This window comes from Gossypium hirsutum, chromosome D08, assembly GCF_007990345.1.
Source record: "Gossypium hirsutum isolate 1008001.06 chromosome D08, Gossypium_hirsutum_v2.1, whole genome shotgun sequence".
In the NCBI taxonomy this organism is placed as follows: domain Eukaryota; kingdom Viridiplantae; phylum Streptophyta; class Magnoliopsida; order Malvales; family Malvaceae; genus Gossypium; species Gossypium hirsutum.
This window is the reverse complement of record NC_053444.1, coordinates 41,157,094-41,166,316: the sequence shown is the minus strand read 5'-3', so window position 1 is coordinate 41,166,316 and position 9,223 is coordinate 41,157,094. Positions and strand designations below refer to the sequence as shown.

Below are 9,223 nucleotides of genomic sequence, written 5' to 3'. Positions count from 1 at the left end.
GCTCGTGCAGAAAACTGAGCGTTGGACTGTAGAGGCCTCCATGAGCATTTCCATGGGCTTGGGCCAGAAAATTACCAAAATACCCCCATAGGGTAAAATTATCGAATTACCCTTGAAGGGTAAAATTATCGAAATACCCTCGAAGGGTAAAAGTACTAAAATACCTTCAAAGGGTAAAATTACTGAAATACCCTTATAGGGTAAAATTACCGAAATACCCCCATAAGGTAAAATTACCAAAATACCCATAAAAGGTAAAATTACCAAAATAACCTCGAAGAGTAAAATTATCGAAAAACCCTCGAAGGGTAAAATTATCGAAATACCCTCGAAGGGTAAAATTACTGAAATACCCCAATATGGTAAAATTATCAAAATATCCTTGAAGGGTAAAATTACTAAAATATCCTCGAAGGGTAAAATGACCAAAATATCCTCAAAGGGTAAAATAACTAAAATACCCTCGAATGATAAAATGACCGAAATACCCCCATAGGGTAAAATGAATGATATACCCTAAGAGTTGGAAAATGTGAATGATTGTTTTGCTCTATGATATATGTAAATAATTGTTACTGAATATGATATACTGCATACACGTATGATTTATGACATGACATTCTATATGGGGTTGGGATTCTGATAAAGGGAAAGTATATTGTAGTGGTGCCTTTGCCACAAATACTGTTACTGGCAGCTTTGCATTATTATTACTGGCAGTTTTGCTGCGATATTGGTGTGTTGGCTGAGTGAGTCAATTTTATCCGCACATGGTGTGTTGGTGGTACGGAGTGGTGTGTTGGCTGGATTGGGATGGGTTACATCACTGCATTGTACGTTTTACTGTATTGGGCTAAGGCCCACATGTTACTGTATTTGGCTAAGGCCCACGCTGTTACTGTAATGGGCTAAGGCCCACATTGTACTGATATTGTATAGGGCTCAAGCCCAGATTAATTCTACATTTTTCATAGTGATTGTTTAGAAGGGGATTACACACTGAGTTTCGTAAACTCACCCTCTCCTTTAACTGTGCAGGTAATCCTCAGCCATAAGTGATTAGGTGCTGCGAGGGACTCAGAGATGGCTACACAATCACTATTTTTCATATATGTTTTTATTCTAATTTAAATAATAGGTTGGGTTTTGTTTTTGTAATAAGGCCTTTAATTTGGTTTTAAATTTTAATTGGGTTTTTACTTTCATATTTTATACTGCTAGTTAGTTGAAAACGAATTTTTGAAACAATTACTATTTTCAAAGACACGAGCTTTATACATTAGAATTTTCAAAATGCTTCAGCATTTTAAATCAATTTAATATAACAAAAAGCAGTTAACAAGGCAAACAGATGTTTAAGTGTTCCGTTAGATATTAATAAGAGGTTTCCAAAATTAAGAAACAAGTTTGTCAACAAGCCAAATTTTGAGAGACACTTCAATGTGACCTACCAGATACGGCCATAACGTCTAGGTTGGGTGTGGGGTGTTACATTTAGTGGTATCAGAGTTAGGTTGCAAAACTCGGCTGTGGAATGAATTTTAAAAAAAAATTAAAATTTAGGGAAAACTATTTTGAATTATTTTTGAAGGTTACAAGTGTGGCACACTGAGTCTCCAGCACCGAATCTGTAAGTTTCTATAAGCTATAGACTGCTTAAACTAAAATATATTGAGAGATTACTATAGAGAGTAGGACTGTACTGACACTTTTAAATTAGAGAAAACTGAGACTGTAAAAAAACTGAAAACTATAGGGAGACTCTTGAATTACGAAAACAAATTCTGTTTACTGCTTTTTCATAAGACATCTGTTAATAATTACTGGAATTGTAAACTAATGCATAAAACTTCATAAACAGATTATACGTTATTCGATATGAGCGCTAGGGGTACTCGCGGAAAGGGTACACGAGGCCGTGGTAGAGGCTGAGAAAGTGCTAGAGCTGGGTCTTCGGCGTCAGGCCACATGCCTAATATTGAGGCTAGAGAGGCACCAGCTTCACCGGTGACTGAGTCGAGACCGTACGATCGAGCGGTTGGGGATGATGCAGTATCCCAAGCTATGCTGCGTATTCTGGAAAGGGTCGCAGGGACCAGTACAGGTGCTATAGGCCATGGGTCAATTTTAGAACGGTTCTGGTCGAATGGAGTAGAAATATTTAGGGGTATTTCTGGAGTAGCCCCTAATGTGGCTGAATACTGGTTGAAAGCCACGGAAAGAATAATGGATGACCTCGACTGTACCTCTAAGCAAAAGCTAAAAGGTGTAGTGTCTTTACTGCAAAATCAAGCCTATCAGTGGTGGCTTACTGTGAGAGAAGTTACTCAGGCTGACCGATTAACGTGGGATTTCTTTAAATCAGCTTTTCAAGGAAAGTATGATGGCGCAAGTTATGTGGACGCTCGAAGAAAGGAATTCTTGAGTTTGATTCAAGGGAATAAAACCGTGGCTGAATATGAGGCAGAGTTTCTGCGATTGAGTTCTTATGCTCATGGAATAGTGGCGACAGAATATGAACGCTTTGTGCGATTTGAGGATGGCCTCCGGGATGAGTTGCGAGTCTTAATAGCTCCGTAGAGGGGGCGAGACTTTGCTGCCCTTACGGAAAATGTAAAAATCACCGAGGATGTGAAGCGCTCTGAGCGTCAAAACCGTGAGAAAGATAGGGGCAGGTTTATGAGGGATTCAAAGCCTTCAAGCTCTTCTAGAAGGCCTAAAAAGAAGGCTAGGTTTGATGGGCCTGTTTGAGCTGGGGTTTCTGTTGCAAGACCACAACTTTGTGCTGATTGCAGGAGACATCATCTGGGTGAGTGTTGGAAGAAGATTGGGGCATGTTTCAGATGTGGGTCTAAGGATCATCAAGTTAAAGATTGTCTTCAGAGGCCTACTCAGATGCAAGCTGCAGGTCAGGGTTTTGTTCAGCCAGTGAGAGGTGGTCAGAAGCCACCAAGGGGCCATGGGCAGGTTAGAGGTGGAAATGGTGTGGGACGAGGTCATAAAAGGTATGGTAGAAGGGTTGGTAATAGTGAGGCAAGACAACCTGCACTGGTCTATGCTGCTCGTTGCCGTAAGGATGTGACGCTCCAGATGTTGTAACTGGTACGTTCCAATTTCATAATGTTCCTTACACTGCTTTAATTGATATAGGGTCTACGCATTCATACATTGCATGTACTGTGTCTAGCACCTTGGGTATCATGTTTGAGAGCACTGTTAATAAGATGAATGTGTTAAGTCCACTGGGACAATCAGTAAGGGTAGACAAGTTATTCAGGGATGTGCCCCTAAAAGTTCAATGAGTTATTTTCTAGCGGATTTGATGGAGCTACCGTTTGGTGAATTTGACCTAGTCTTGGGGATGGATTGGTTGGTTAAACACCGTGCAAATTTGGATTGTGCTGCTAAGCGAATTGTATTAAAGACTAATGAGGATGAGGAGGTGGCTGTGATTGGGGAGCGAAGGGATTTTTTGTATAATGTGATCTCTACATTAAGGGCCGAAAAACTAGTTCACAAGGGTTGTGAGGTGTTTCTAGCCTCTGTTAGTGTATCTGATTCTAGGGGTCCTTCTATTGGAGATATCAGAACGGTTAGGGATTTTTCAAATTTTTCCTGATGAGCTCCCTAGGTTGCCTCTGAGCCGCGAAGTTGAGTTTGGAATTGAGCTTCTACTAGGAATGGCTCCAGTGTCTATCGCCCCTTATAGGATGGCACTGAAAGAGCTGGTGGAGTTAAAAGCTCAAATCTAAGAACTATTGGATCGAGGATTCATTCAACCTAGTGTGTCTCTATGGGGAGCACCAGTATTGTTCCTAAAGAAAAAGGATGGGACCATGCGAATGTGTATCGACTATCGGCAATTAAATAAACTAATTATTAAGAATAAGTATACTTTGCCGAGGATAGATGATTTATTTGATGAGTTGCTGGGAGCTTCGATTTTCTCCATAGTAGATTTTCATTCTAGGTACCATCAGTTGAGAGTTAAGGGGGCTGATGTGTATAAGACTGCGTTTAGGACTCGTTATGGTCATTACGAGTTCCTAGTGATGCCGTTTGGGCTGACGAATGCACCAGCTGCTTTCATGGACTTAATGAATCGAGTATTCCAACCCTACTTGGATCAATTCGTGGTGGTATTCATAGACGATATCTTGGTGTATTCGAGAATCGAGGATGAGCATGATGCACATCTCCGAATTGGTCTACAGATTTTAAGGGGAAAACAACTGTATACTAAGTTCAGTAAGTGTAAGTTCTGGATGCGAGAAGTGACTTTTCTGGGTCATGTGGTATCTGCCGAGAGGATTAGGGTAGATCCTCAAAAAATTGAAGTTGTACTGGAATGGAAACCACCTAAGACTGTATCTGATATTCGAAGCTTTGTGGGACTGGCAGAGTATTACAGACGTTTTGTTAAGGGGTTTTCCTTAATTACTGCACCTCTAACCAAGTTCTTGTGTAAAGGGGTACCGTTTAACTGGACTGATAAGTAGCAAGAAAGTTTTGAGAAATTGAAGAAAGTTCTGACTGAGGCCCCTATCTTAATACAGTCAGAGTCTGGGAAGGAATTCACTATCTACAATGATGCATCACACGTTCGTTTGGGTTGTGTGCTAATGTAGGAGGGTAAGGTGGTTGCTTATGCGTCTCGTCAGCTTAAGCCTCACGAGGTGAATTACCCTATTCATGACTTGGAGTTAGCTACGGTGGTATTCGCATTAAAAATTTGGAGGTACTATCTCTACGGTGAAAAGTGTACTATCTACACAAATCATAAGAGTCTTAAGTACCTCCTCACTCAGAAAGATTTGAATCTTAGGCAACGAAGATGGATAGAGCTGCTTAAAGACTATGATTGCTTGATTGAATACCATCTTGGTAAGGCTAACGTGGTAGCTGACACTTTGAGTCGTAGGGCTGTATCTAAAGTGAAAGTGATGTTTGCTCGTCTCAGCCTATTTGAAGATGGTAGCTTGTTGGCTGAGTTGCAAGTTAGACTGACATTGACTGAACAGATTAAGGATAAACAGTTGATGGATGAGTCACTGGTTTCTCGTTTCTGACAAGTGGAGAATGGGGAAACCTCAGATTTTGGGTTGAATAATGAAGGATTATTGTGTTTCCGTAAAAGAATCTGTGTACTGAGGGATAATGATTTGAGGCAATCTATACTGTAGGAGGCGCATAGTTGTCCATATGATATACAACCAAGCGGGAATAAAATGTATCGAGATCTACGTGAGTTGTACTGATGGTCAGGTCTGAAACATGAAGTAACTGATTTTGTGGGTAAGTGTTTAACTTGTCCGCAAGTGAAGGCTGAACATCAGTTACCTTCAGGGTTACTACAGCCAATTATAATTCCACATTGGAAGTGGGAGAGAGTAACCATGGATTTTGTGAGTGGACTGCCTTTAACGCCTACCAAGAAGGATTTGGTATGGTTCATCGTTGATCGATTGACTAAATCTGCCCATTTCATACTAGTTCGTACTGATTACTCCTTACAGAAGTTGGCTAAGCTGTATGTAGCTGAGATTGTTAGACTGCATGGGGTACCGGTTTCTATTATTTCATATAGAGATCCTCGTTTTATGTCTCAATTTTGGACGAGGTTACACGAGGCTTTGGGTACAAGACTGAACTTTAGTACTGCGTTTCATCCCAAACAGATGGTCAATCTGAAAGGGTGATTCAAATACTGGAGGATATGTTAAGGTGTTGTGTAGTGGATTTTCGAGGCAATTGGGAAGATTATTTGCCGCTAGTAGAGTTTGCATATAATAATAGCTACCAGTCCAGTATCCAAATGGCACTGTATGAGGCGTTATATGGTCGTAGGTGTCGTACTCCCACCTATTGGACTGAATTAGGCGAACGGTGAATTTTGAGGCCAGAGTTGGTTTCTGATATGCAAAGGTAAAACTGATTCGAGATTGGTTGAAGGAAGCATCTGATAGGCAGAAGTCCTATGCAAATCTTAAACGCCGAGAGATTGAGTATTCTGTGGGGGATTATGTATTTTTTAAGGTTTCTCCATGGAAAAAGATACTAAGAGTGCGTTTGGTTCACTGTATTGGATTAGAGATGTATTGGATTAGAAGTGTATTGGATTAGAGGTGTATTGGATTAGAGGTGTAATAGCAAATCAACTGTTTGGTTGAATGTAATAGAATAGATGCGTAATAGTAATCTTGTGTTTGGTTGAATGGAATAGAGGTGTAATAGCATAGTGGAAAAAACTAAAATGACTAGAATACCCTTAGCATAAATTTATTTTGGTAAATGATTATTGTTATTGTTATTTAAATTTTAATAAGATTATTATTATCAATAATAAATATTTTAATCATATTTAAACATAATTATTATTAAACATATTTTAATTAAAATATATAATTTAATAAAATTCTTAATAATTACTAGAAATTTGTTTTGGTAAATTATTATTGTTATTGTTATTTAAATTTTGATAAGATTATTAATATGAATAATAAATAATTTAATCATATTTAAACATAATTATTATTAAATATATTATACTTAAAATATATAATTTAATAAAATTCTTAATAATTAATATTCTTATATGAATTTACTCAAATCATAATATATTATATGATACTATAAAAGATAATTTGAAATAATTAATATTAAATATATTTTAATTAAAATATATGATTTAATAAAATTTAAAATAATTATAACTAATAAAATTTAATAAGTAAGAATTGAACTCTAAAAAATAAAAAAAAACATAACCATATCGAATTATCATCAAGAACTCGATTGAATTTACAACAATTCTGAATTAAACGGAAGTACTGCCTCAATATCTCACTTTCAACTAAAAATATAAAGCAAGCATTCAATAGAAGAAATTCAAGCCGATACAATATCTCTTTCACCTTGCTCTCAACTCCAATTGGCCTTCCATGAAACCGATTCTTCACTTCAAACAAAATAGCTCACCAATCTAGCAGGAAAATGAATACTGTCCAAAGTTGCCATTGAAAATAACCTCCAACTTCATGTGTCCATTCCACAAGTTAAGGGAAAAAGCAATCTCTGCCAATTCTGGATTTATATGATGCATTGATAAATCAGGAAATAGAAGGCCATGAGGTAAGGTTGCTAAAAAATCACAATGAATCAAAAGTAATTTACCTCTCCAGGAAGGCTAAATTGCCAAGAGCACATGTTTCCTCTAAAGCACCAAAAACCAGAAGACATATTTGTTGACAAGTTGCAGTACTGCCTCAAGATCTTAGTTCAACTACAATATAAAGCAAGCATTCAGCAGAAGAAATCAAAAGCTTACTTGTTCCTCGTTTTCAGCAGAAGGGAATCTCTACTTACTCTGCCTATGTCATGAGCACCAATGCCAGAAACTAAACAATGAAGCTGAATGATGTCCATCACTGATCCTATGAATTAAAACAATCAATGCAATCAGCTAAATTCAGAAAAACAATTCAGAAAAACAATTACATGACAATGAAACATGAAACATGAAATAGTATAAGAACAATTTTATTACCATAATCCAAGTTTTGGTTAGTTCCCATTGCAACGGTAACATAGACACAGAAACATGCTCAATCATAATGACAGATACAAACACAATAACATCAGTCGAGGAAGATTACCACCATTTGATTGATACGCATGAACCCCGCAATAGTACATTCAATGACATAGAGTTGCAACCAGTAGCTAAGGTTAAATCCAGACGCACCATTGGCAGTTTCTAATGAAACTCTGAGTCGGTTTTGTACACCTCTTCTTAGACTGCCTACGACTCTTTCCCATTTGACTATCTCTAGATTTCAGAAGGATGACTTACAAAGATCATCTATGTGACTGTGTCTGTTATAAGAGAATGACACAATAGCACAGTAATTGTCTAATAATAACTGCAGGTATACGGAGAAGAGAACAACAAAGTGAAATATTAATAATATTTGGGCTTTGCATAACTGAATGCATGAGGAAATCATATGCGAAGTGCTTGAATTATATTCCTTATAAGCTCACGGTTTTCTTTGGATTCCCCTCTGGTTCATCCTCACCAAAGAAACGAGATTCATAGGTTCACAGATTCATAGATTCTACCATGTAGGTAGTAGCACGAATTGTAAACAAAGAAAAGGATTTCATGAAGTTTATTACAATTGATTCTCCTAATTTGTGGTTGTTAATTGCATAAATATTATATTTGCATGAGCTTGCATTGTATTTTCTTACATTCCAAACATATGAAAATGGTAAATAGTAAATATATTAAACTCTCCTAGGAGGAAGACAACTTCATCCATGGGGGACTGCAGGACACAGTTCTGGTATTTACTAATGGTTTGAGGCTGTGGCTAAGAACGAGCTCAAATGAATACAGACAGTGAGATAGGATCATCTCAAAAGATACTGGTTTTTATTTTCATTGCCACATTACGAGTTTGTATTCTTTGAGAGTTTCTAACAATTCTATGCAATACCAAGATGCAAAAGATCGATAGCCCAACAAAGGGGGCGGATGATCATTTATTTTTCGTTCTCAAAGCGGAACATTCATCATCAGTCTTAGATATTCATCCATCGAAACTCAACAACAAACAAATTATTACCATTTACCATAGGTGAAAAAAAAATCTTTGCAACCCACACATCATAAGACTTCCACACAAAAGGTAAGAACACAAGGAAGTGTTGGGGAAGCTCATTAGCAAGTTTGTTATAAGTAACCTATGAACATTTAAACATGTCAATGCTCAAACTCGCTCACCACTACCTTCTGATTCCATGGCCTTTAAACTTTCTGCCATCATTTGATCTCTGTTCTGTCTTTGTCTTTCTACAGCAACCATATACAGGGCTACATAAGAACTAATTGTGAATTACCAGCAAGAATAAGGAAACAAGATGAAGTTTATAATTCAAGAGTGAAAATAATTCAACAAAAAAGTGAAAATAATCCAATTTATCTGTCCGCATCTATCCTTCCTACAATTCACCTTTTAAGAATTATAGACCTAGTAAGAAACCTATAACAATCACAAAAGGCAGCAGCCAAACTTTACCTTCCTAGTAGGGAGCCCACTCATGCTTACGCAGATGATGTGGAGCATCAAATGGAGGCAACATCCCAAATTTCAGCATAATAGATGGCCTAAAACAATAATTAGACCATTAAACAAATAAGAAATTAGGTTAAAAAAAA

The 9,223-nt window shown here is 37.4% G+C and overlaps 1 long non-coding RNA gene across 3 annotated transcripts; it reads right to left on the bottom strand.

The window, feature by feature from the left end:
* Window positions 1-6,723: 6,723 nt before the first annotated feature.
* Window positions 6,724-8,887, bottom strand: LOC107908487 (uncharacterized). 3 transcript variants are annotated; one of them, XR_005917251.1, is made up of 4 exons: window positions 8,795-8,884; window positions 7,366-7,433; window positions 7,174-7,282; window positions 6,725-7,083 (listed from the first exon to the last, which is right to left on the bottom strand). It is a non-coding gene; the product is annotated as an uncharacterized lncRNA (long non-coding RNA). The 3 variants fall into 3 exon arrangements; XR_005917249.1 differs by having other exon boundaries at window positions 6,724-7,083; window positions 7,174-7,433; window positions 8,795-8,887; XR_005917250.1 differs by lacking the exon at window positions 8,795-8,884 and having other exon boundaries at window positions 6,730-7,083; window positions 7,366-8,127.
* Window positions 8,888-9,223: the final 336 nt, after the last annotated feature.